We start from the raw sequence: 27380 nt of genomic DNA, 5'->3' as shown, positions 1-27380 counted from the left end.
GAGTTGGCAAAAAAAGAAATGAATCAAACTAAATGAACGATTCTTACCTCAAAATAGGTTATGACACAAAAAATTGAAAAGAACATTAAAACTCCAGGCCAACAGCTTGCACCTAATGAAGCTGCAAGGAAACAATCTTCTTTTCCCCAAAATATCCTAATTTGTTTAATTCTTTGAAAGACCATTGCCCACGTCTTTTCCCAAAGGCCATTCAAGAAGCACGGTGATGGTGGAAATGCTGCAAGGGGCTCCCGTATAACTCTGCCACACTGCTGCTGTCTCTACCCAAATATCCCCTCTGCACCCCAGGCTGGGGACTGAGAAACTCAGGATGGACTAAAATGTATAGAGAAAACAGCCCAGAGACTCTGGATGCCCATGAAAGAGTCCTTGGGCTGCAGACAAAAAAATTCAGAAGCCTCAGGAGATAAAATGAATTAAACAATCTGACTACCTGGTCAGTCTTTCGAAGAAGGTAGGATGGTTTGGGAAGGAAGCTGAAAACACATTATGGACTCAGGAGAGCTGAGAGTTCTGTGGTGTGGATACAAGGGTGCTGCAGGCACTGGGAAGGAGGTGGGAGGAGAGGGAATCTGGGGAAAGGAAGAGCCTGGGAGGAGCTCTCTGGACCCAGTAGGAGCAGAGCAGCAGCTGTCTCCACAAGGGCTGCCCAGATCTGTGCTGGACTCTGGGCAGTGGCAGACACAGGCAACACCACCCCCGGCTCCATCCCGACCCCCCGCTAATCATGCTGGTCCACTGTCTGCCTTCTCTTCTAGACTATGAGTTCTCTGAGCAACAGGGATGTGTCAGATTCATTTTCGTTTCTGCTACACACACAGCAATTCCTGTTATACAGCAGGGGTTCAATAAGTGTTGAATGAATGAACGAGATCAGAAAATAGCAAAGAGAAGTCAGTGCCTCTGGGACCTTATATGTTTGCCCAGGGATGGTAATGAAACTAGGGTCTCCTTGAGAAGGTCGGTTGGTAATTTTTAACAAAAGCTTTCAAAATGGCTGGGGCTCTTTGATATGGGAACTGTACTGCTGGGGATCTTTTCCAAGGAAATAGCCTCAAAGATGGAAAATAGTTCAATGCACAAGTATACATATAACAGTGAAAAATTAGAGATAACCTAGATGTTCACAGAGGAACACACCGAATCAGGATCCACATACTTGATAGGATATAGTGCAACTGATAACAGTAATTTTTACAAAGGGATAACATGGAGAAGCCCATTTGAGGAGAAAACAGCATATGAAATCTGTTTACACAAAATGATAACAAAAATGCATGGGGAAAAAGACAGTAATGAAACACCAAAATAACAAAAATAGCTCTGTTTGGGCTGTTAGCCTGTGGGAAAATCAGTGTCTCCTCCATTCAACTTTTCTGTGTTTTCCAGACTTTTATTGATGTCACAGCAGTGGTCTCAACTTCTAAAAGAGCACTCAGCCCCATGCACCTCAGTCACCACCAAACGCCTACCAATCGTGGTCCGACTGGCAAGTGGGCTTTGCGGTGAGACTTTCCCAGAAGGTTTTTTGGTGAGATTTTCACAGGAGAACCATCTCCTGTGTTCAATTCCCTGGTGACTTCTGCTCACAAAAGCCTAAATCCAAACTTGTTGAAAATGTACAGCTACTCTAAGTCCTGGAACTGAGCTAAGCTTTATGTATTTTTCCCTTGCTTTCAAGATTTCATTCCATTTTATTTTATGCAAGTCACCAAGGTGCCATTTGTGCCACACTTTTGCCTGAGGTTTCAATTGGGACAATTATCTACCATTTATCTGCATCCTTCTGTCATTTCCACAGGAATTTAGTGTTCTCATCACATCCTGTGATGTGATGAGCTTTGCCTGCTTCGGAGCAGTTGGGAAGAGCTTTCTCCAGTGTCAGACATCATCTTCTAGTGCAGCTTTTGCAGTTCTGGGGACGGCATTATCCTCTGCTCTCCTCAGAGGTCCATCCCGCAGATGACCTGAGCTCTCAGACTTTCCTCATCTCCCGGCTCCTTCTCCCTGGGAAGAGCTGAGAGACCAGTGCAGGCAGTGCCAGGGGAGCCGCTGCAAGGAACAAGATTGTGAGTTGCTCGTGCACTCTAATTAAAGTCAGGAGTTGGGGGGATACTAGGCAAGCATGCAGAGCCCAAGATCAAAAACAGATAAACAAGAAGATGTGAGCATTGTTGAGCTAGAGAAACAGCTCTCTCTCTTAAAAAGAAAAGAAAAAAAGGGCAGAGAAAGCTGAACCCTGAACCCCATCCTAAGCATCTAGAGCTGAGACCCTGGGGGTCCAGGCCACTCTTGAGGCCTAAACAGGGATTCTGAGCTTTGGAGCAGCAAGTGCTGGCTTCATATCCTGTCTCCGCCCCTTACCAACTGTCTAGGAACAGGGCTCATGGGGAAGCAGGAAGAGCCACTGTTGTCCCACAGGGTTGTCGTACAGCAGTGCCAGACCAAGAAGGGAGGCAGGGTCGTGCGTGGTTAGGAACCCACCCTGAAGCCAGGCTGCCTGGGTCCCAGTGTCCATGTCCCCAGTTATGCACAGCGTCACCTAAGCAAGGCACGTGACCTCCCTGGGCCGCAGTTTCTTTATCTGTCAGATCAGGAGGATGCTCAGGGTAAGCTCTGCTTGGCGCTGAGTGAGCGATGCACTGAGGCCATCAGGACCACACCTGCCCACACCCATGCTCACTCACTGACCCAGTACGGCCTCTAGTTCTGTAGTCACAGCCGCACAAGAGGCCTGTAGCTGGCTCTCCGTGGCCACCGACCACGCCCACGCTGCACAGGAGCAGAGTTCCTCCCTGGCCCTTCCTCTCCTCCCTCCTGAAATCTGAAGGCTGCCTCCATCTCATTCGACTTTGCTCCTGGTGTCAGCCCAGGGCACACACAGGACCACAGCACACCCGCAGGTTCTCCACCAAGTTCTGTATATGCAGGCCCCCAGCCGGGTAAGGAAGTGGAATCCCAGGATTAGAGACAGACCTGGAGGGAGTCTGGGCATGGTCCACATTGTACGGTGAGTCACCGGTAGGAAGGGTGGGAGGATGGGAGGGAGAGGGGAGGAAGGTCTGCTGAGCTCTTGCTGAGCACCAGCACTGTGCTCGGCACCTCTACATGCTCCAGCATGAGGCAGTGTTTTGCGCCACATAAACTTGGCCACCTCCAATTTCAGCCACAGTAGATGGACAGTTCCAAGTACGCATCCCAGCTCCAGCCTGAGCCTCGGGTCTCTTTGCCTCTGCTTCTGAGCTTTCTTTGAAGACGTGGCATCCCACTCAGCTCATAGGCAGTCTGGAAACATGGGGCAGTGACTGCTTCCCAGACCACTCAAATAATGGGGGCGGGATCTCGCATGCTCCAGCCTCTTGAGTTTTAAACAGACAGATCTGGCTGGGCAAGGCTTCTCAGAGGTTCCTACAGAGTTCTGCCCCCACTGCCTATAGAAATCACCTTGCTATACACATTTTGTGAGCTTTTCCCAGTCTTACCCTCCTCACTCCCTCATTCCTGCTTCCTGGTCTCACCTCCCGAATGGGTTCTTTGCACCCAAGGATTTGCCTCAGGTTCTGCTTGGGGGAAAACACAAACAAAAGCATCTTTAAAACAAAAAACAGAATGAAGAACTTTGCAATGTATATTCTTAGCTGTCTTCCTGCAAAGGCGAATGCTGTTTAATAAAGGGCCATGTTGCTTGCTGAGCACTCAGATGACTTAGATATGACTCTGGGGAGAAGGATTTGGTGCTCCTGTGTTATCTGATGCAAACAGGAGGAGGGAGGCACAGCAGTAAAAGAAGAGTGAGAAGCCAGTGGGGGCTCTTGAGGGACAGGCCAATGGACGGGCTGAGTGGAAGGCATTTGGAGGGAACTTCTGAAAAATTAAGAATCAACAAGTGATTTCAGATGTTTGTGAATGGTGGGGTTCTATGTGAGTCTCCCCTGATCTGTCTCAACAGCGTGTGAGTGGGTTCTCTGGAGCTCAGTTCAGGGATGAGTCTCACCCCTGCATCAGTGTTATGCTTGGACAGACTCCCATCCCGAGGAGGTCAGGGTCTCTGGGCAAAGTGGTCAAGAAGATATAAGGGCATGGGAAAGTGGAATCAGGAATCATGCAAGGCTTTCTTGGCAGGTGGGATTGGGGGCTGAGCCATCCTGCCCAGAGCTTCAGGGGTAACGAGCTCCTCTTCCCCACACAGCCCAGCTGAATTCTTTCCAGTAGTGCTGGGAGGCCCAAATTGAAGCTACTAGGAGTGGGATGGAGAGAACTGGGGGATTTGTCGAGGTTAACGCAAGGGGGAACCAGAATCCAAACCTGGGCACGTCTGTCTCCAAAACCTGTGCCTTTTACAATAACGGATGGGCCAAAGGAAAAGCATTATTGATAAAGTCAGTGAAACGGTTAACCTGAGGATAGCATCTGTTTCCTGTGTGTTCACCAGCCCCAGTGAACCTGAGGGTGGGGACAAACTCTCGCACATTATAAACACAATATGTAACAACTACAGAGAGCTTTATTCCAGGCACTGTTCTAAAGAATTTTTGCTATAACTGATTTGCTTCTTCAAGGGGGATAAAACATACATACACACACACACACACACACACACACACACACACACACATGATGTACTGCCACTACATCAGAAAGGCAGCTGCCCTGGAGTGAAGCCTTATTTCTATGTTGCATTTTCAGCACGGCTGCTAACAATTTGGCCACTTTGAGTGACTCCTCATGTTCCCTGAAATAGCTCTCGATGTCTCCTCTATTAATTGCTGGAAAGGAAAATGAAAGTTGTAGTGTCTGGTAAACGCAGAAATGAAGCCAAATGGCTATTGAGACTCTATTAGTGCAGAAACAGTGAGCAGCTCTCATCTCTGGTCCTGTGATCTGGTTTGGGCAGAACAGAATTCTCCTTCCTTGGAAGTGTGTCACTAACATACCTGACAAACAGGTTTAGTGGCCTGGCTTTCCACACATGCTGCATACATATGCTGGCAGGACAGACCACTCTGCTGGACTCAGGTTAAGAGACCCTAGGGATTTTTCACCTTGAACCTTCTCCATTCAGTTTCCCTGTACTGTGGCACTGTCTGTCATCAGCCCCAAAGACAGTGTACCCTGAAGGCAGGGACAAGCTCTTGCACATAATAAACATAGTAAGTAACAACTACATAAAGCTTTATTCCAGACACTGTCCTAATGAGTTTTTGGTATTAACTACCTTGCTTTTTCAAGGGGAAAAGAAACATGATGTAATGCCACTTTGAGCTGGCACTATTCGTGCCCTCTGTTTCACAGATGAGATACTGAAGGATAGAGAGGTTACTTTTCTAAAGTCACACAGTGGGGGAAGGAGTGGCAGAACTGGGATGTAAACCCAGGATGTCTGGTCTAGAAGCTGGATCTTAGCAACTATTCTAGACTGTCTCTAAAAAGGGGTATCAGTAAATGGCTGGAGGTGTCTGATGTACCTATCACACCAACCTGAGCATGGTGATGAACTGGAAGAATATTTTTCAGCTCAAACTATTCCTGAGCTGACAAACTGTTTACATTTTCTACTAAAAAACCCCTGGAGTAAGAGAGAAGACAGTGGAGGTAAGTAAGATTGAAGCTCAGCAGAGGGCAGATAGAAGGGTGTGGTGCTGCCAGCGAGGGGCTGATTAATATTGATCCAAAAGAGCCAGAGGTCTAGGTTATCATCAACCATCCTTCATCTTTGCTCTGACTCAATTTTCCAGTCTCTAAAGTGGAACAGTAAGAATGGACCCAAAAGAGGGGTTAATTCAAGCAGGATAAATACCAAGAAACCCACACCCACAGACATCAAACTAAAGGCATAGTATATCAAAGGCAAAAAACAATATTTAAAGGAGCCAATTGGGGGAAAATACACACTACTCTCAGGGATACAACAGTAAGACCAAACACTGATTACTCAATAGGAGTGATGGAAGCCAAAGGATAATGGAAGTCTATCTTCAAATTTCTGAAATCAACTGTGGACCTAGAATTCTATAACCAGTAAAAACATCCTTCAAAAATAAAGGCAAAATAAAGATATTTTCAGACAAACAAAAACAGTGAATGTATCATCGGCAGACTGACAACTAAAGGAAAGACTTAAATGTTTTCTTTTGACAGAGGAAATGATTCCATATAGGAGCAGAGAGATGCAAAAATGCATGATGAGCAACAGAAACAGAACATACGTGAGTAAATATTGTGTAAGTGACTGGATTCAACTGTGTAAAGTGATAATAACAGTGCATTGTGGGATTTAAGGAGGTATAGAATTGGAATGCGTGACAACAAAGCACATAAAGTGGGAGGGGTACATGGAATTAAAGAATAACATTCTTACATTGTATGGGAAGTGGTAAAGGTGCAAATCTATATTAGACATTAATACGTCAGCGGTGCATGTTGCAATCTCTAGGGTAACCATCAAAATTAGAAAAATAATAGGTAAGAAACTTTCTAATAAAGGGGAAAGAATGGAATAATGAAAAAATTCTTAATCCAAAAGAAGCCAAGAAAGGAGAGGAAAAAGAAACATGGAACAGGCAGGACCAGTAGAAGGGAGTGGAAAAAGACAGTCACAAACCTAAATATATCAATAAATGCAATAAGTGTAAATGGAAGAAGTATTTCAATTAAAAGACATAGATCACCAGACTGGAGAAAAAGACTACACTGCCTACAAAATACATAGTTCATGTGATATAGAACAGTAAAAAGGATGGAAAGTGATATGTCATGCAAACACTAACTGAAAGATAGCTGAGGTAGCTATATTAATATCAGATTCTGAGGCAAGAAGTGTTGTTAGAAACAAAGAGAAACATTTCATAACAAGAAAAGGAAGATATAATAATCCTAAAATTTTACATCTAACAACATAGCCTCCAAATATATACGAGAAGAATCCCCAGAACTAAAATGGAAATAGGCAAATCTACAATCACAGTGGGAGATTTTAAGACATCTCCCTTAGTAACTGACAAAACAAACAGATAATAAAACTCAAAATTTTTTAAAAAGAATATTGAACAACAGATAAAAACATGACCCAGTTGTATAGAATATGGCACCGAGTATTTCAATGCTGTTACCAAACCTAGGCTTTAGGGAGGAGAGAAGGGAGTAATTACAGGGATCCTGAAGAAGAGAGTCATGTGGAGAAGGTCACCTTGAGAGAGGAGCTGTGATCTCTATCGAGAAACAAAGGCCAGGGCAACTGCAAGGAAGGATCTGGGGCGATAAACATCCCAAACTCACTCTTCTCCCTCTGACCTGTCTGATCTCCTCCCAGGGTTCTCCAGTGGCCAAGTGCAATTAAAAACCATTGATGTGGGCCCTACAGATCAAACTTCCTGGGCAGAGAGCAGGTCGGGAAGGGTGAGCAGTGTATTTCGGGGGTGGAGGCAAAAGAAGGATAGCCAGCACAAAGGTGCAAAAATGAAACTTCTGCTTTCTACAACTCAGTTTAATTTTTGACTCTCTACCCCCATTCTGTCTTTTATAGACACTATCTCTCTGCTTTCAATAGGACTCATCCCACTTGGTTCATGGCATAACCATTATATGATGCTTCCTCAGTGATGGTTTGTCTAGTCTTAAGGCACTGACTCAATGCCCATGCAGCTCCCTGGAGCTGGCTGACTGCCCAGTCCGAGAGGACTGTCCCAGCTATATTATTCTGCGTGTATTTCTCCATCCCAGACATTAGATTCTGTTTAAACCCACCACAGTCTGTCTATTTCTCTGTTTAACTTCCGTGTTCTACCAGGGACAATTGAAAAATTGAGACACTAGACAGAACCGTGGCAGCAAGGGAACAAGGAAAGCTAGGGAACATATTTGGGAAAAGGGAACTATCCCTGACCCTCTCATATTTGATATGACATACCCACGCTTTTCCTCTGTTGTGCTAGGACAGCAGTTTCACTAGTTCACTCCTGGGAGACTGCACGTATAGTGCAAATCCTCTCTACTCTCTGATCTCAGACTTTCTCAGGGGGAGGCAGAGGATGGAGCATTCCCAACATGCCCTGTTTCCTTCCACTTCAAACTGTCACCCTGGCCTCCATGTGGAGGATCTTTGAATAGTCTTGGGAAGGGAACTGGGAGAGCAGGAGTCTGGATTGCACCTCCTCTCAAGTATTTTCTAGCTTACACTCATATCTAGACTGTGGACCTAGAGCTAGGCCAAGGATCTTGGACCTAAAGTCTGGCATCTACGTTCTCTAGCTCAATTTGACAAGCCCCACTGGGATTCAGGGCAACCTCATACCTCACAATTATAGAGCAGAAGGTAGAGATTGGTGAGTATCTCACAAGTGAAGAAGCGTCGTGGCTCACGTGAAGAGTCCATCTCTCCTCTTACATTCTCAGTCTTGTCCCCTCTCACCTCCTGAAGATTTCAGTTTTTTCTGTCATCCTCTTTCTCTCCTCCAGCATCAGTCTCTCCCTCTCCACTGTATCATCCAACAGCACACAAATGCTCTCACCTTAAAACCAACCAAAATCCCCTTGACTTTCTTCCTACTCTCCAGCTGCCGTCCTGTTTCTCCACTCCCCTATTAGCAAAGCCTCTCCTAAAGGCCATCGACACTAGCTCTCTACTCTCCCTCACCTGCTCTGGACTCTTTAACTCACTCTAAGGGAGCGTCCATCTTCATTGCTTTATTGAAATTTCTCTTGTCAGTGTTACCAAAGCAAGGGTGTCAGGCAGGCAGAGGGACTGGCTTAAGGGAGAGACTCCGGCTAGTACTACGGGGGAGAGGTTCAGCCAGCCTCAGGATGGGCTGCAGCTCTCACACACCCACCCCCAGCAGAATAGGGAGGCCCAGGTGGGAAGCTGGACGCAGAAACTCAATGGTTCAAGATTTCCTATCCCATAGCTCTAGCTTCTGGAGTATCTCGCAGCATCCTGTGGTCTAGGACAAAGCGTGAGGTCACCGGTTCTCAGCCCTCCGCTGATGTATCTGGGCATCTGTTCGTACTTAGTGCCTGCCTCCATGATGGAGTGGTCACAGATCAGAATCCAGATCCCCACTGCCTGCTGAGTAGCTCCAGGCAGGCTGATGTCCCTCTCTGATCCCTGTTATGGTTAAGTGATTTCTAAAAAGGAGGTCCTTCCAGTCTTAAGATGAGGTGACCAATGAAATATGACTTTGAAAACATAACACTTCTCTTCCTCTAGTCAAAGAGCTTTGTCACCTAAAAGCTGTTGCCTGTGAGGTACGACCACCTCCCAAGGAGGAAGCCTGTTGCAGTGCTTCCGAGTCAGCTCCCAGAAGGACACCAGGGGAAACTCCAGGCAGCCCGCCCCATGACTGCTGCTCTCTGCTAACACCCCGTGGCTCTTAAAACAGTTGGCAAGTGGATGCTGGCACCGTCAAATGTTTCAAGGCAAAGAGTAAAGAGGACGATGAGCGAGGACCCTGGGGGGCTGCTTCTGTATCCTGCTCTGTTTCTGGGGAAAGGCTCTGCACGGTGAGGGTCAGAGAGGAGGAGTCCAGGCAGCAGGCTGCCCTTGTCACTGGCACGGCACCAGCTCAGAGCAGCCACAGGAAAGGAGAGCTGCCAGCTCCACCCAGGGCTCCCTCCACGCAGCACAGGCAGCATGCGCTCACACTGCTGACCGACAGACACGCGGTGGCCAGGCACAGCCAGGACCCCGCTCAGGGCAGGCTGGCTGTCACCTCAGTGCATGGCCCAGGCCCTTCCCAAGGGGGCCCGTCGCTGCCACCTGCATGGCTTCTCCCCAGCTCCATCCCGGCCTCCCTCTGAAGGCTGGGAGACTCTCAGCTCTGCAGGGTCCCTTCCTCTTTATCAGCCCTGCATCTCCTGTGGTCTTGCTGACCAAGACACATTCTTCCTGCTGACTGTGATATGTTCGTGAAGATCCACCGCTTTCTGCTGTTTCATTACATTTTATTTTTACCAACCCAATGTGGCATGCAAAATGTTTCCAAACATGTGTGCCCATATGCCAACCTTCTTACAAGATATTTTTCTGGGCATATCTCTTAGCCTCACAAGGGCACCCTCTTTCTTTGTTAACACTGGACCTTGCCTTCTTGGTGACATTCTGCTGCCCACCTCTGGGCTGCAGAAGAAAGTCGGTGGGGCTTGGACCTGGCAGCCAGTGGCTCCAGTGTGGCCAGCTCCTGCCAATTAGTGAGATTAACAATGGAGTCCCGTGACACCCCATGGGTAGGGGGGACATACGGAGCCCACTTCACAGGCAAGTAAGCAGGGCTCAGCGACTGGCCCAGGGCAGCCGTCGGTCAGCTCCTGAGTCCAGGCCTTTACACCAACCCCATTCCTCCTCCACTCCCTGAGATTGTCCTAGGCTCATTCTTAGAAGATACCTTGCAGAGTGTTTAGGGTGAAGTGACTAGCATTTAAATACTTATTTTCAAGTAATATAAATATATATGCACATCTGTACACATATCTCAGGGAATCTAAGAAAGATGTGAACAACCAAGAAACAGGAAGCAGGAAATTGTACACTAATAGCATCTGTGACCTTGGCCAGACCTCGCCAGCCCTCCCTGCCCAGCCCTGCAGTGGGACCCGTGCCAGCCTCTGCCCTTCTCCGAGTTCCTAGAACACATGTGATTGGGCACACTCGGTCAGGTGCCTACCCATGGACCGGGGAGGCAGGGTTGCTGATACCCTGGGGTATCAGCTCTGTGTTCCTGGAAAAGGGGGATTTGTAGGGAGCTTGGTCAGCCTGCCTACCTCAGCCCCCAAGAAGGGTCTGCTAGCGTCAGAGGAAATAATCTCTAAAGGGTAATTGCAGGTGGAAGGGAAGAAGGGCAGCTCAGGGATAGACTTTCAGGAGGTGCTAAGCAGAGGCATTTGGACTTTTCCTGGGCACAGTGAAGAGTCATTGGTGGGTTTGGCAAGGGAGGGACTTGATATGTTGATCTGCTCTGATAGCTCAGAGCCGCTCACAGCAGCGCCCCGGAGGATCTGACCTCCGTCCCACCCCGACACCTGTGTTGCTGTAGCCCAACCCTTTGCCTGTGATGGCTGGTGTGCTAATCTGTGTCACTAGCCTCCACAACCAGACTGGGTCTGTTGCTTGAATAAAAGAAACATAGCTAATTGAGCCACCAACCTGGTCTTGTCTAAGTGCCCCTCACTTCCCAGCTCCACGCCTTTCCTCCTGCAGCTCCCTCTGCTTGGAATATCATCCCTGGAAGCCAACGCCTCATAGGGGACCTGTGTCCAAACATTAAGGTCTCAAATGCTGCCTCCTTCCTGAAGGTTTTCCTCATCTCCCCAAATGGATATGATGCCTGCCTAGACCACCTTCTACCTACCACGTGGTACTCCTCTCAGCCTGGTGGTCTTAGGTTAATTATCGTTACCATTTCTCTCAACTGGAAGTGCAGCTTCTGTGTAGGCAGAATCTGGGCTTCTCTCCTCCGAATCTGCCACTGGGCCTCGCCAGGCCTGATCCATGGACCGTGCCCACTGTTTGTGTAATGGGACAGAGGTACATGCAGAGAGGATGGGGCCTGGGAGGGGAAGTGAATCCGAGGTTTTTGTAGACTTTCTCATGGCCTGGACCAGCCCTGGCCAGTGCTGCGCAGAGGTGCAGGCATGGAACCAGGGTCCCACGGGAGATGGGTTCTCAGCTCACATATACTCGGATGCACAGCTCTGTGCATGGTCCCCCAAAATGCCTGCCAGTGCAGGGGCTGGGGCCATCTTTCCACTGCAGAGAAAATGCCCATGGGTAGGACCCTCCCAGAAGGACAGAGGGATGGACGGCCCCATCTATCAAGAATGACTACAGCTCCCCCCGGGGCCTGGGTGCAGCCCTCTAGGAGCTGTGTGGATGTCAGGGGCACAGTTCTGGGCTAAGGACCCTCTGCTTCAGGAGGATATGCTGCAGGCCCAGCTGCTAAAGACTGAAATAAAGTAGAAAGTGTAGCCACTGGCTACCAGAAAGACCACACTGCAGAAGGGAAGGGAGGGGATTTGCCCCCAAGCTGCTGCCTGGAGAGCCAGCCTGGTCACGTGCAGCCAGGCTGAGCACTGAGCCCGCCCCTGAGCAGGGGTCCTGCCCCCAGGCCCTCTCCCAGGCCTTCTCTCTTTTCTCTCACAAAGGGCCTTTCCAGGAGGCTAAGGCACCTTTCTCCAAAAGGCCTGAAGCACAGGTAGCCTGGGGCAGCCTACTGGGCTTCTGGGGAAGCAGCTCCTTCAGTTACAGGAACAGAGTCATTTGGTTTAAAATTCTCATAAAAGCAGCAGTGCTCATGTCCTATATGGGGTCATATTTCCTAATTACTGTCCCAAAGGAAAACCTAGGGAGACGGAAAGAGATGCCAGGCCCACAGCCTTCATTTGTACATTTAAATAAGGTGTGATTAAAAAGCACACCCTGCACATTTGCCCGGAACACACCTTCCTTCGGTGAACATTTATGATGAACACCAAATGGAATCACTTGAAAAAATTATTCCTTCAGCTTGAAAGTAATTGCCACTTATTTTGTTTATAAGGCAAGCTCTGCTGGTGACATCAGATTAGACTTAACTGCATCCTGTTTTGATGCTAACTAATATTTGCCCTAATACCGAGCATAAATAAGTAGGAATTTCTCCTGAGACGCCACAGATATTACATCTTTAATGGGACCTAATAGTCAGAGGCAAGCCAATTGCCCTGCTGTGGGATTATAATTATGTGCGCTCTTGTTCCCCCTTTTAAATTTCACAAACGGAGAGGAGCACTCGAAGCCATTAGGCTTTCTCCAGAAACGTGGAGTAAAAATAAAAGGACCATGTGCAAACTCCACGTCATCCATTCCGGAAGCTGACGGCATTCCGAGCGCCCCCACAAATGCACTGCCTCTCCCAAAGCTTCCCGGTAAGTGCATGATGCCACCGGCGGCTGGCAGGAGGCTGGGCATTTGAAAGGGGCCACATCCACACTGAGGCCAGGAGCCTCATCTTCAGGTGTCCTCTGCCTCTAAGACATGCTCCTGCAGCCTCCTTGAATGTCTCTGGTTTTGGCCCCTGGTTTATGCAGAGAAAACTTCCCCTGGCTCTATCTGGGAATTAGGTTGTTGAATTTGTTCTCTGAGGATGTTTGGTGATGAGGACTCAGAGCCCTGTCTTGAAGGACATACAAGCCACCTGGACAAACAGGCAAAGTCCTAAAATAGGAACTTGTTCAGGTCCCCGGCCCAGGACCTGTGCTCCACCCTGTCCCTCCAAGCTGCTGAGAATCTGGGGCCCTGAGATAAGAAACATGGTGAGCACTTTGAGAAAAGGACTGGAGATCACTAGATGCTGGAGGCAGAAGATGGGCTGCTGACTGTAGAAACAGAATCTTGGAGCCTGGATAGCTGGGCAATTCACCCACCCCAGCTTGCAACAATGGGCTAAGGAACAGTACACTTGCAGGACAGGAAGCTGCAGGGACAGGCAGACCCTGAGCTGGGGCAGGAGAGGCCAGAGCAAGGCAGCCATGCTCCAGGGCTCTTTGTTTTTCAGAGCCTGTCCTGCCAGTAGGGGAGTGGAGCCAGGGGAAGAGAGTCGGGGTGATGCTGGTGTCTGCTCCCTTCTCCCTGTTGCTGGAGTCCTGAACCCTCTGTGGGTCAGCATGGAAGTGGTCCTCAGGGGGTCAGTTATGACAGCCACTGGGCATATCCCAAACACGGCCCCTTCTAGACATCGGAAAATGACCTTTTCCCACATTGCCCATCTCGGCTCCCCAAATGACCTAAAGTAGACCCTCTTGTGTGCGACTCTCTTGTGTCCAAGGAAATCTCCAGGCTGAGAAAGCCCATCTCCAGCCATGGCCTGATGGCTGGGACCCTGCCAACCCTTTTCTGGCCTCTCAACTCTCTGGCCCTCCATCAAACTAATGGCTTTGGTTAATAACGCCGTCTGCACCTGACATGGAGGTACTCAATAAGCAGTAGCTATTACTTTATTATTATTTTATAATAGGTATGGAAGAAATGCATGGGGCATGGTTAATACATGACGAGGGAACTCAGAGGGGAGACAGATTACTGAGAGCAGGGGAGCTCACAGAGGAGCCTATGAGAGCTTGGCAGGAGGGGAGGGCATTCCAGGCCAGCGACGGGAAGGCGTGTCATAGGTTTGAGAAACACCGTGTGGTCTATTTGGCTCTAGTGAGAGGTTCTTTTTCACAGAATGGAGTCAGGGAGGGGGTAGAGGAAGCGAAGGAGGATGGGGAGTGAATGAAGGCACAAAGCCTGGACTTAGACTGAAGACAGGATTACAAATGTTAGGCTAAGGAAGGTATTGAGATTTTGTCCCACACTCAAGAAGGGGCTGCCAAGAATCTTTACACCTGGGAGAAACAGGTGTGCCATGGGATTTAGGAAGGCCAGTCTGGAATCTTACACAACAGGGACTGGAGAGAGAGAGGCAGTGCTGGAGTGTGGGGGGCAGCAGTGAGGAAAAGTGGGACTTCAGCTCCCAGGGACTGCCTGCCTGTAGGGAGGGAGGGAGAAGAGGAAAGAAGCCAGACGGTCCAGGGTTTTGCCACTGGGAAAAGGACAGACAGGTTTTATCAGGAGATATGGCTTCCAGATGGCCTGCAAGACCCTGTCAGGTCCCCAGGAGACATCCCTTCATAGACTGGCGCCCACCCCAGTGAGACCTGCCAGCCCAGATAGAGCCATCACTCCGCGGTGAGGGCTGTCCCTCCAGGGACCTACCGCACACATCTTTTTGGATGTGTTTTTGCTGCTATTGAGCGAGGTTCTGCCCTTCTTTTATAATTATTGGAAATTTAAAAAATACAGAAAAACACAATAGGGTAAAAAGATCAATGACCCATATTTCAGACAATTAAACATGGTGACTATTTTGGTATATTTCCTCTCCATCATTTTCTGTGCTTACATGCTTTTTTAAAAAATCACACAAGTATTATGTTCTTTTTTTAAACCAGTGGTAGAACACATCAGCTGAATTTAAGGTCCTTTACCCTCCCCTCAACCCAGTGGCTACCTCTATTTTGAGTCTTCAATTCATGTTGTGTAGTCTTAAATACGTAGGTGCATATCTATCCATAAAAAAATTAAATAGTATCATTTGGTATGTTTCCATTTTCATAACAGATATAAAAATGGATTTTTCTGTACCTTGGTTTTTTTCACTCAACATTAAGTTTTTGAGATTTATCCCTATTGATTCAGGCAGCTGACATCTATGCCTTTTGCCTACTGTACCTTGTTCTTGTGTTTGCATGGGTTACCTTGAATTTATTCCTTCCCTCATCCACATTTAGGTTCTTACACTTTGTTATTATTGTAAACACTGCTATCATGAAATTCCTGGTACCTGTCTCCTGGTTTCTACCTTTAAACTGGCACACCAAATCACTTCTGAATTGAGGTTACAAAAGCCATCACCCTGAGAAAGATAATTATTTCTGTGGGGCTAATACCAATGTAGAGCTGTTGAGTGGTAGGGTATGTGCATTGTAATTCCCTTCTTTTCTATGAAGGGATTTAACTGGCCACACACATTCCCAAAATAAACCCCTCATCCTTTGGAAATTTCACTGTGCTCTCAAGAGGCTATCTGGGGAACTAGATTAAAAATCTTTCATGTGGATAATGCCATTTGGCCTTAGGTGATACTGATACTGATAAAAACTTTCATTCTTATGTATTTATATTTTTAATTACAAGTATATTATAACATCACATAAATTATGGGAGGAGATAAAAGGCCTTTCCCAGGGAATTAGAAAGTCACAATTTTGCCATCTCAAGACAAGGAATCTAGATAATATTCATCAATGACTGAAGGTCCATTAGGTGAAAAGTTGACAGGAACTTCATAATAATAGAAGCTGACATCACCTGTCTGTGGACACTGATCAGTAATCACTGAGTGGTTTCACCAGACACCATGCTCCTTATGATATGATACAATAGGAAGAACACAACACCATCTAACAAGGGTTCCTTTCAAAACAAAACAAAACTGAACCTGAACATGAGCAAGTAACTGGGTCTAATTGCCAGTTAAAGGAAATCTGGCACATTCAATGACACAAAATCAGCCAAACTCAAAATGTGAAAGATTCACAGGATAGATGATCAGTTCTTCCAAAAATAAATGACGTGGAAAAGGGGTGCTATTATAGCTATTAAATAGAGACTTATTAAGAGACTCATCCCCAAATGAAAAGTGTGAAATCTGTTTGGATCCTGATTAGAACAAATTAACTGTAAAAAGAGACTTTATAGAAAATCAGGGAAAACTGGACACAGACAAGGTATTAGATAATGTTAAATGATTGTTGGTAACCAAGATGATGGTAATGACTAAGTCCAAACCTTCCCACATAACCTCCGGCAGGAAGGAAGAAAGGAAGGAAGGAAGGAAAGATAAAATCACACAAAACTCATACTCTCCACGTAGTTAGAGAACAGAAAATGTTTAAACTTGAAATTACTTGGTTGGACAAATAAACCAATATATTATGGATAATGAGAGCTAAATCTGTTATTAAACACAGGAATTACAAACATGAGAAGTAAAAAGGGTAAGTAAAATCTGTGGTGTTGGATTGGAATTAAAGGCATCAATGTAAATTTATGTAAATTTTTATGTATACTTTCTGTGTGTGAGTGTGTGTGTGTGCGCAACAGCTAGTAAGATATATAGATACACGTGTTGTGGGGTGTATGTGTGGATGTGAGTGTGTGTACATACATATATTTCTTAGCATGGTGTACTGGGAGAGCCAAGAAGCAATGATACACCCAAAAAACTAAGCTCACCTAGCACTCAGATCTTGGTTTCTAAATACTATCTCTAATAAGAGGAGCTGGTTCTCCTTGGTAAAATGGCCGATTCCAGGGCTGGAGTGTAGAAAGCACAAGATGAAACTGGAATATCTTGTTGCACTGGAAAGTTAGAAGACTCAAAATATTATGGAGACATGCCAAAAGGACACAGAATCCAGCATGAAAGTCTCTCAGTGGCCAAATCTGGGACAATTAGAACATCAAAATAAATAATGATATAATGGAAAATAACTTTTTGAATAAATTAAGATTCTATGAGTTCATGCTGATGTCACTCAACATCAATAGAAAGGAAAAGCTCTTCCTTACAATAGAAAGCCACTAACAAAGGTAGAAGAAATTTTGAAATTAGAAAAGTTATCATTTGGCAATCATTGCAAAGGTCACAGGCCCATGACTGCATGTTAATTTCTTGTTTGTAATCATTGGATTCCCATTATGCATGAAAACGTCTTTGTTTTTAGAAAATACAGTCTATTGTATTTAGGGATAAGAAGGCATCATGTCTGCAACTTATTCTCACCTATAGAGCAAATGTTGGTGCCCCCAAAATTCATATGTTGAAACTTCATTCCCAGTGTGATGGTATTTAGAGGTAAGGGCTTTGGGGGTGATTACGTCATGAGAGTGAAGCCCTCATGAATGAGATTAGTGTTCTTACAAAAGACACCCCAGGGAGCTCCCTCGTCCCTTACACCATGTGAGGACACAACAAGAACACGTCATTCTGTGAACCAGGAAGTGGGCTCCCACCAGACTAAGTTTGCCACTAAGTTTGCCAGTACCTTGTTCTTGGACTTCACAGCATCCAGAACTATGATAAATAATTGTTGTGTAAGCCATTTGGTATGGCATTTTAGTTACAGCAGCTAGAATAGACTAAGACAAATGGTTTAAAACAATAATGATGTGTGTGTGGTTATGGGGAAAGGAAGATGAGTAGAGATATATCATTAACATTTGGAGATTCTAGAATAAGAATATACAGAAATTCTTTATATTATTCTTCCAACTTTTCTCTAAGTCTAAAATTATGTCCAATTTTTTAAAAAGACACACGAAAGAAATAATTTACTTTGCTGGTTGTGATGACAACATGTGTGTTATGCATTTTTTAAAAATTATTATCTATTGGAGATTTTTTAATTTATATGAAGCAAATATTGCAAAAAGTTACTAATTGTGAAACCTAGGTGATGGGTTTGTGAGAGTTTTTTTACCTTCTCTCCCTCTGTGTATGTCCAAAATTTTTTATCATGAAAAGTTCTTTTTTAAAAAGTTATTCTGCTGAGAAGAAGCGGGAGAGTAGTACAGACATATATATACTACCAACTGTAAAATAGTCAGTGGGAAGTTGTTGTATAACAAAGGGAGTCCAACTCGAGGATGGAAGATGCCTTAGAGGACTGGGGCAGGGAGGGTGGGGGGGAATCGAGGGGGGGGCGTCAAGGAAGGGAGGGAATATGGGGATATGTGTATAAAAACAGTTGATTGAACCTGGTGTACCCCCCAAAAAAATAAAATAAAATAATAATAAAAAAAAAAAAAAAAGTTATTCTGGGATGGGGGGCGAAGGGGAAGCTGGGATGAAGTGAGAGAGTAGCACTGACGTATATACACTACCAAATGTAAAATGATGGCTAGTGGGAAGCTGCTGCATAACACAGGGAGATCAACTAGAAGATGAGTGATGAATTAGAGGGCTGGGATAAGGAGGGTGGGAAGGAGTCACAGGAGGGAGGGGATATGGGGATATACGTATAAACACAGCTGATTCACTTTGTTGTACAACAAAAACTGGCACAACAGTATAAAGCAATTATATTCCAATAAAGAGCTTAAAAATAACAAACAAACAAATAAATAAATAAATAATAAATAAATAAATAAATAAAATTAAAAAGTTATTCTTGATTCCCTATCTTTCCAAAGACTGGAAAGGAATACTATTTTTGTATATTCCTGCTAGTCTTCAGAGTGATGCATGTATTTTGTTGTACGTACCATTTAAACTCTGCCCGCTGTACTTTTCATGTTATCAAAGCCTTCACAATTGACTCTTGGATGGCTGCATTTTAGCTCACCTGTCAGATAATATACTAAATCATTTCCCTAATATTGAACTTGTAGTTTGCTTATATAGAGCACTCAAATATATACTGTTTTTTCCTATTTGGGATCTTTCCTTAGGAAAGATTTCCAGAAGTGAGATTTCTGGATCATAGACATGATCATGTTTATGAATCTTGAAGCATTTTGCCAAACTGCTTTCCAAAAAGGAGTACCAATTTACACCATATGCAGCCAACATTAGGGAGTTAGCATTAATTTTTTAGCTAATGCTGGGGTTATGTTAATTGCATCTTTCTGTTTTCTCATTTGTGAGTTGTTCTGTCTCCATGCCTCTGTTGGGGGTCTTAATGTTCTTCAAAATTTGCATGAGCTCTTTGAGTAATAAAGATATTACCCTTCACATCATGTTTGCCCCAAATGTTTTTCCTGGAAATCTCACTTTAAATGAAGGAGAATGTGTAGCAATGTCTCAGTAACCAGGCAACCAGTACACCTGCTACCTTTCACACTCTAAGAAGAGCTCTATGTCCTGGTGAGGCAATTGGTTTTTTAGAAAACAAAATATTTATATTTATCTAAAACATAAAATATTATAAAAATATTATCTCTTGAGATAATTTGCCAAAGACTACAAAATAGACCAAAGATCCTGGCTATGTCTTCATGACCAAAATAACTAGCTTTAAAAATGGCTGATGTGGTCTTTGCAGTGTTTTCTTAACAACCAAGTCAACAGTCCCATGACTAGAAAAGTGGGACATTATGGCAGCCAAATAAAACTAGTCCATAGAAAAAAGGTGACATAACTTCTATTTCTACAGGAGAAAAAATGTAGATCTATTTCTCCAGGAACAGATTTCTAAATAAATTAACCTGAAACTATGATAGAAAAGTTTGCCAGGGTCTGACACCCACATTGTCCTAATAAGCAGTCCATGCTCATCAAGCAGGTAAGGTCCAGTTAGGCCACACTGCCATTCACTGGGCGGCCCTCCCTCCAAAGGCACCTAGATCTCCCATTCCAGAGGCCATCTGTCTCAATTTTGCCTTTTCTTCCCCATTTCTCATCTCTCCAATACTTACTAAGCAGTCATGTACTAAAGTATTACAAAGTTAGCACAGATGGGAAAACCAGAGTTTTCATCTGAAAGTGTGTCCCCCACAGGGTTTTACAACGGACAGATGAAGGGAGCTTGTAAATCAAACAGCTTCTCCACCAACAACAGGGTCTTCCAGAGACTGAGTCAAATTTCTGCCATTTGGATCATAGTGCTGGCTCTGGTCAGAGTCAGCTGAACATTCTACTGAGCGCTTTCTGGGTCCCAAGACCTGGGCTGGACACCACTTTCTGCCAGTGACGCTTATGCTGGCTGATCAGCTTCTGTGTTCACCCCTCACCATGAGGCAATACTAAGCACTTTCTTGCATTTATCATAAAGAATCTGTCCACATCAAAGCAGGGGTGCATGGAGCCACAGCTGGAAATTTTTTGTTAGTTATGTCTCTTTTCCCAAGTGTTACATCTCAGCTGCTAGTCAGGAAGTCTCAGTCTCTCTCTCTCTCTCTCTCATCCTATCCTTTCAAACTTCCAGGGGTTAGCAAACTACAGCTACCTGCTTTATTGGAACAGCCCACCCATTTAGGTTTCATCTAGGACTTCGCTGTTGTGCTACAACTACAGAGTCGAGTAGCCAGGACAAACTGAATGGACCACAAAGCCTAAAACATTTATTATCTGTCCTTCAAGGAAAAGTGTGGTAACCTCTGCTCTAAATTTCCTCTATTACTACCTTCCATTCCTAGATTTTTCCTAAGACCACTCAATTTGCCACTCCTTTCTTATTAAGAAGAGCAATTTATAATTTTCTGGTTTCTGCCTTTAAACTTACACACCCAAATCAATACCGTACTCAAGCCTTTGGAAGCCATTACATAGAGCATGATAACTGTTTGCACTCAGCAAACAAAAAAACTTCCAATTAGCACACCCGTGATTCTTAGAAGGCAGTAAGGAGGTATATGTAAGAAAAAAAAAACACTTCGATTTGCTGCAACATACATTATCACATATATCACATTATCTTTTTACAGGCACACTCAGCCCTTACTGGAATGACCTTCATAGCCTAACGCAACAGAATCAGATCTCTGAACTCTTCTCAGCCATTCTGACATCAGCCAGTGGGCTCCGGCCATCCTGAGGCATCAGAGGATGTTTGGAAAGGCCAGGCTGCGGTGCAGGAGATGAAAAAGGCTAAAGCAGATGAAAGAGAGAACCAGAAGAGAGAGTTGGCTGGCTGACCCACTGCATATTTGGGGGATTCCAGCTCCACCTAGCCAGGTGAGTCAAGGTTCTGGACGAATTATGGGTATGGTAAAGGCAGTGAAGGGAAAAGTTGTCTTTAACACTTGAACCTGACCATCAACCCCGGGCACTACCTGCACTCTTGACTTTTCTAGCAGAGCTGAGTAGAATTGGCTGCAGACAAATATCCCAACCCAGATTTTATCAGTAACAAACAGGAAAATATCATCATTATTCATCATGGAAAGGCAAATCAAAACCACAATGAGATACCACTTCATACCCATTAGGATGGCTAGAAACAAAAAGTGAGATACCAACACTCTTTGTCAAGGATGTAGAGAAAATGGAATCCTCATACACTGCTAGTGGGAATGTAAAATGATGCAGCCACTTCAGAAACAGACGGGCAGTTGCTCAGATGATTAAATACGGAGTTACCGTAGGACCCAGCAGTTCCACTCCTAGGTATATATCTGAGAGAAATGAACACATATGTCCACACAAAAATTTGTATATAAATTGTTCATAGTAGCAGTATTGAGGACTCCCAAAAAGTGGAAACAACTTAAATGCCCACGAGCTGACGAATGAATAAAATACGGTATATCCATACAACAGAATATTATTCAGCCATAAAATTGAATGAAATATTGACATATGGATGAATCTTGAAAACATCATGCTAACTGAAGGAAGTCAGTCACAAAAGACTCTTTATGTGAAAGTCCAGAATAGGAAAATCTACCAAGATATAAAGTAGATTAGTGGTTACTTAAAGTGGATAATGGAGACAGGGGGATAGGGGAGTGATAGAGTATGGGTTTCTTTTTGAGATAAAGAAAATGTTTTAAAATTGACAGCAGTGATGGTTTGCCATATTTGTGAATATACACTTTAAGTGGGTGAATTGTATGGTATGTGAATTATATTAATTATTAATGTATTAATATATTAATAAAGCTGTTTAAACAAAGCACAAGTATAGATGTTATCAAGAAGAGAGAAACAGAGAAAGAGAGAGGGAATATGTCAATCATATAGGAAGGGTGTTTGTCTCGTTTTCACTGTAACTTGTCTCACTGCCCCCAAATTTGTAACTGTGGGCAAAAAGCTGGGGATGAGGGGTGTTAAGAGTCCCACATTCTGAAAAGTCACCAAGGACTTTCAAAGGAGTGGCTAGCACTTGGGAACAGACAGCTTCCTCAGAGGGAATTAAAGGGAGCAAAGCCACCCAACTATCCCAGCTGTGATGGTTAATTTTATGTGTCAATATGGCTGGGCCACAGTGCCCAGATGTTTTGTCAAACACTATTCTGGATGTTTCTGTGAGAATGTTTCTGGATGAGATTTACACTTAAATCAATAGGCTCTGAGTAAAGCCGATCACCCTCCATAAAGCGGGTGGGCCTCATCCAATCCGTTGAAGGCCTGAATAGAACAAAAGACTGACATTCCCTGGGCAAGAGGGAATCCTGAAGCAGATGACCTTCAGACTTGAACTGCAGCATCAGCTCTCCCCTGTGTCTCCAGCCTGCCAGCCTCTATAATCATATGAGCCAATCTCTTATAATAAACAAGTGTGTTTGTGTGTGTGTGAGTGTGTGTGTGGTGTGTGTGTGTGGTGTGTGTGTGGTGTGTGTGTAAGACTGTGTGTGGTGTGTGTGTGAGTGTGTGTGAGAGTGTGTGAGTGTGTGTGTGAGTGAGTGAGTGTGTGTGGTGTGTAAGTGTGTGTGAGTGTGTGTGTGAGTGTGTGAGTGAGAGAGTGTGTTTAAGTGAGTGTGTGAGTGAATGAGTATGTGTGTGGTGTGTGTGTGAGTGTGTGAGTGAGAGTGTGTGAGTGTGTGTGAGTGTGTGTGTGTGTGTGAGTGTGTGAGTGAGTGTGTTTAAGTGAGTGTGTGAATGAGTATGTGTGTGGTGTGTGTGTGAGTGTGTGAGTGTGTGAGTGAGAGTGTGTGAGTGTGTGTGTGTGGTGTGTGTGTGGTGTGTGTGTGGTGTGTGTGTGAGTAAGACTGTGTGTGGTGTGTGTGTGAGTGTGTGTGAGAGTGTGTGAGTGTGTGAGTGAGTGAGTGTGTGTGGTGTGTGTGAGTAAGTGTGTGTGAGTGTGTGTGAGTGTGTGTGTGAGTGTGTGAGTGAGAGAGTGTGTTTAAGTGAGTGTGTGAATGAGTATGTGTGTGGTGTGTGTGTGAGTGTGTGAGTGTGTGAGTGAGAGTGTGTGAGTGTGTGTGTGTGGTGTGTGTGTGAGTGTGTGTGTGGTGTGAGTGAGTGTGTGTGAGAGTGAGTGTGTGAGTGAGTGTGAGTGTGTGTGTGTGGTGTGTGTGTGAGTGTGTGAGTGAGAGAGTGTGTTTAAGTGAGTGTGTGAATGAGTATGTGTGTGGTGTGTGTGTGAGTGTGTGAGTGTGTGAGTGAGAGTGTGTGAGTGTGTGTGTGTGGTGTGTGTGTGAGTGTGTGTGTGGTGTGAGTGAGTGTGTGTGAGAGTGAGTGTGTGAGTGAGTGTGAGTGTGTGTGTGTGGTGTGTGTGTGAGTGTGTGTGTGGTGTGAGTGAGTGTGTGTGAGAGTAAGTGTGCGTGCGTGTGTGTGTGTGTGTGTGTGTGTGTGTGCGCGCGCATTCTAAATAAGCACAAGACCAGGACTAGGGAGAGGAAGACATGTATCAGGAGGACTCTGCCCCCGCCCCATCCTGCAGGGAGCGTCCCTCCCCCACCACCAACCAAAACCAAGTGAATGAGGGGTTTCCCCTAGGGATTTAGGTGCCCATAAAAGAGGAAGTTGGCCTCTGATTCCCTGGTTGTACATCTCCTTAGGATTGTTCACCTCCCCTACACCTTCCTGAGCTGGAGAAAATGGAAAGGAAGGAAGACAATGGCCAAAAAGAGTGTGACAGCCAAGCAGCCCATACCCCTGTCATCTGAGTATCAGGAATGTATGAGTTTTCCGTGGTCAAGCAGAGCCTGCAAAAGATGGCTCAGCTTGAGCTGTCTTGCTGATGCCCCATCCACAAGCCTGGCCCCCATGAGGGGGGATGCCAGCAGCAAGAGGCCGTTGAGGGCAGAGGAGGAAAGCATAGTTGTGGGAGTTGAAGGAGGAGAGGGGTGAAGGAGGTTGTGCCAGAGCTGGGTTTCCCATCTCAAGAAAGGCCCTTCAGAGAAGCCCCCAAAAGAATTCACACCAGGTTGTGGACACCTATCACAGCAAATGCACCAGTGGTGATTCAACACCAGCCAGAGAAGCAAGAGCAATGCCCAACGGAGGGCACGTTGCCTGTCGCTTACATAGAAAGGCTCTACATTTTTCCTTAGTCATCCCTCCTTGCCCGAGTCCTAAAAGAAGCAGAACCAAAAGAGGGTGGGAGAGGAGAGGTGAAAGACAACAGACCGTTCCCTCTTACCAAGATGGAAGCTGGGCATGTGGTGGGCACACGTGACCTCATGGCAGCAGGGGAGAGGGGGCCTCAGACCCAGGCTGAGTCCTCACTCACTTCTGCCGCCGTCTGACTGGTCAGGTTTCTACCTGGGGCTGCTGTCCGTCAGACAGCCTTTCACTGCACTTGGCCCCAGGACATCCCATGGCACCCAGGGCTGAGCTCTGGATTCCACTGTTTCCATTTGGCTGTGAAGTGTCTGCGCATGACATCTTAGAACTCCTCCGCCCTGTGCTTCCACTGTGTCCTCTCACCAAGGCACACATTTCTGTGTCCCTGGTGTGGGACAGAAACCCTATTACGCATTCATTTTCCTTCTAGGTACACAAGCAAACTACATTGTCCAGCCTCCCCTACAGTTAGGGGAGTCACGTGATTTAGTTCTGGTCAAAGACTCGGATGCAAGTGGTACACACTGCTTGCCGACCAAACCCCTAAAGTCTCCCGTGCCATCCTCCACGGACTTGTGTTCCCTTTTTCACTTGCTTGTTTTGACTAGTCAGACAGAGAGGATGTAGCAGAGAAGAGAAAGCTAAGGAGGCAACAGAGCCACCAGATGGAAGAGCTTGGGCCCCGGCCCAGGCACCCTCCCTCCAACTGCTCCCACTGCAGGTCAGTTATGGTGATGAATTGTCACCTATGTTCTCCCAAGGCCCGTAGCCTCCCAGGACAACATGCAGGAAGTGAGCTAGGAATTTTTGATATTTGAGGAGTATAGAGATGTTTCTAGCACCCCTAACCCCAGCAAGTTGTATCCGCAAGGTGGGGAAGATGAAGATTCTGCATTTGACCAATTTGTCCTGATCTTTCTCTCTTCTCCTTCTATAGCCCACCAGAGTGGAAGGGGTGACTTTTTGCTTCCGTTTCCCAGGTAGCAGGGTCTATGATTATATTATATCCTGAGTTTCTCTACCCCATGTGTTACTTTAGCTTTGATGTCCATGTTGGCCAGTCCTGGCTGCTAACATGTCCGTGGGAGCTTCAAGAATGTATAAGATGCTTTCTCTCTCTACAAATCCCGGCTCTTAAAACCACCCTCCTGTTAGAGACTCAAAAAAGCATTTAATTTGAAACGTCAGAGTTGAGTAAGACATGGTGTTCTAGCTAATATCTTCCACCTGCCTGAAGCACTGAACGTTATTGCTACCGGGGAGGGGCAGGGGGTGGGGTTGGCCGATCCTGTACGTTGGCCCCCTCGGTAAGCTGACTCCCTCCTCACTAGACATCCTATTCTGTAGAGACTGGGGGCTAGACACTACGTTTCCAGAGAGTTCCACATACCACCCAGCATCCGCCAAGCTGACGCAACGACTTGGAAGATGAAGTAAGCAACAAGAGACTGGCCACTCGGCAGGACACGGCATCTTCCAGAAGTCTGATTGCAGAAGCAATTGACTCTTCTCAGTAGCTGAAATGGGATTTTGAGAGCCTGGTGTCATAGGTGTCAAGCAGGGGATGGCGGCGGCTGTGGTATTTTACTAGAGCAGTCCTGTGTGTTCTTGGGCAATCCTGGCTGTGTGGCAGCCAAGATCATTTGCTGGTTTCCCGGGAGATCCTGTAAGCAAACAAATATGATTTTAAAATCCCCTTTCTGATTAAACTAACACGTACAGAGTTTGTCGTCTCCTGGTAAGAACTCTGTCCAACACAGGTGGCAAGCCCAGGGCATGAAGAGTTACTGGATATGAAAATACTTCAAAAATATTGTCCCCTTTAAACATGTTCTCTGAATGCAAGCCAAGTGAATTTATAAGCATCTTGCTGAAATTGTGAGGAAGAGATATCTAAAGATTCTAGGGAGGAAGGAATGGTAAATGGAAATTAATTATAAACGTCCTGCTATTACAAATTTATGATGTGTAAGAAGCCAGTGCTTTTGTCTTTATTTAGTATGCTGCCTTTGTTTTATTGTATTGAAGGTTAAAAAATATATAGATGTATACTGCTTCACGGGTTCATTTATAACCTCAGGCCTCAGCCCTATTTTTCTCAAAAGCTTCTCAATAATGGGCTCTCCTACTACTGAGGTTTCAAGGAAACTCACCATTAGTCTGGGGACAGATTCCTAGCCACACATTGTCAGGATGACATACTCAGTAATTAATTATGACCTGGTAATTATAGCCATTATCTTGAGCAACCAGAAGATGTTCAGGATCTTTCCAGCCACAGCACTTTACAGCTGCATAAGTACAATTTCTAAGGCTCTGAAGTCTTGTTTCTCCAACCAGACTGCAAGCTTCTCGCTGGCCAAGATAGCCTTCTTAGAAAGCTCCGTGATCCCCACAGAGATTGCCCTACATGACACGCAGAGTCTGTGCCAGGGCCCCAGGAGGGGAAGCTGGGACCCACAGGCATCTGTCTGAGCTCTGAGATGAGGGAGTACTTTGATGGGTAGCAGGTTTCCCCAGATCACCAGGAAGAGAAGAAAGATGGACTAGCCCTCCACAGCCAGTCTGTGGACAAATCTCACAAAGGGAGGCAGGAAAGGATGCCGAGTACAGTGGGGAGGAACATCTCAGTCGGACCTGGCACCAGTGCTTGGGAACCGCAGAGCCACATGGGTTGCCTCATCTCAACAAGCCTGTCAGGTTTTTATGAGAATTCACAGGCAATCATTGATGTCAGGGCTTTGCAAAGGCCATCCCTGACGGGATGCTTATGGCGGGGTGGTGGTGCTTCCCTCACCAGGCTGTTTCAGATATGCTCTAAGTGGCTCAGCCCATTCA

At 45.7% G+C, this 27380-nt stretch overlaps 1 long non-coding RNA gene across 1 annotated transcript; it reads left to right on the top strand.

Annotated features, from left to right (window-relative positions):
* The first annotated feature begins 2889 nt into the window (after positions 1-2889).
* LOC130853983 (uncharacterized) lies at positions 2890-26405 on the top strand. The gene is made up of 4 exons (XR_009053935.1): positions 2890-3031; positions 6160-6227; positions 21017-21266; positions 25890-26405. It is a non-coding gene; the product is annotated as an uncharacterized LOC130853983 (long non-coding RNA).
* The last annotated feature ends 975 nt before the right edge of the window (positions 26406-27380 follow it).

This window comes from Hippopotamus amphibius, chromosome 5 (genome assembly GCF_030028045.1).
Source record: "Hippopotamus amphibius kiboko isolate mHipAmp2 chromosome 5, mHipAmp2.hap2, whole genome shotgun sequence".
In the NCBI taxonomy this organism is placed as follows: domain Eukaryota; kingdom Metazoa; phylum Chordata; class Mammalia; order Artiodactyla; family Hippopotamidae; genus Hippopotamus; species Hippopotamus amphibius.
Note: the sequence above shows the minus strand (reverse complement) of the source record. Positions and strands in the feature narration are given on the sequence as shown.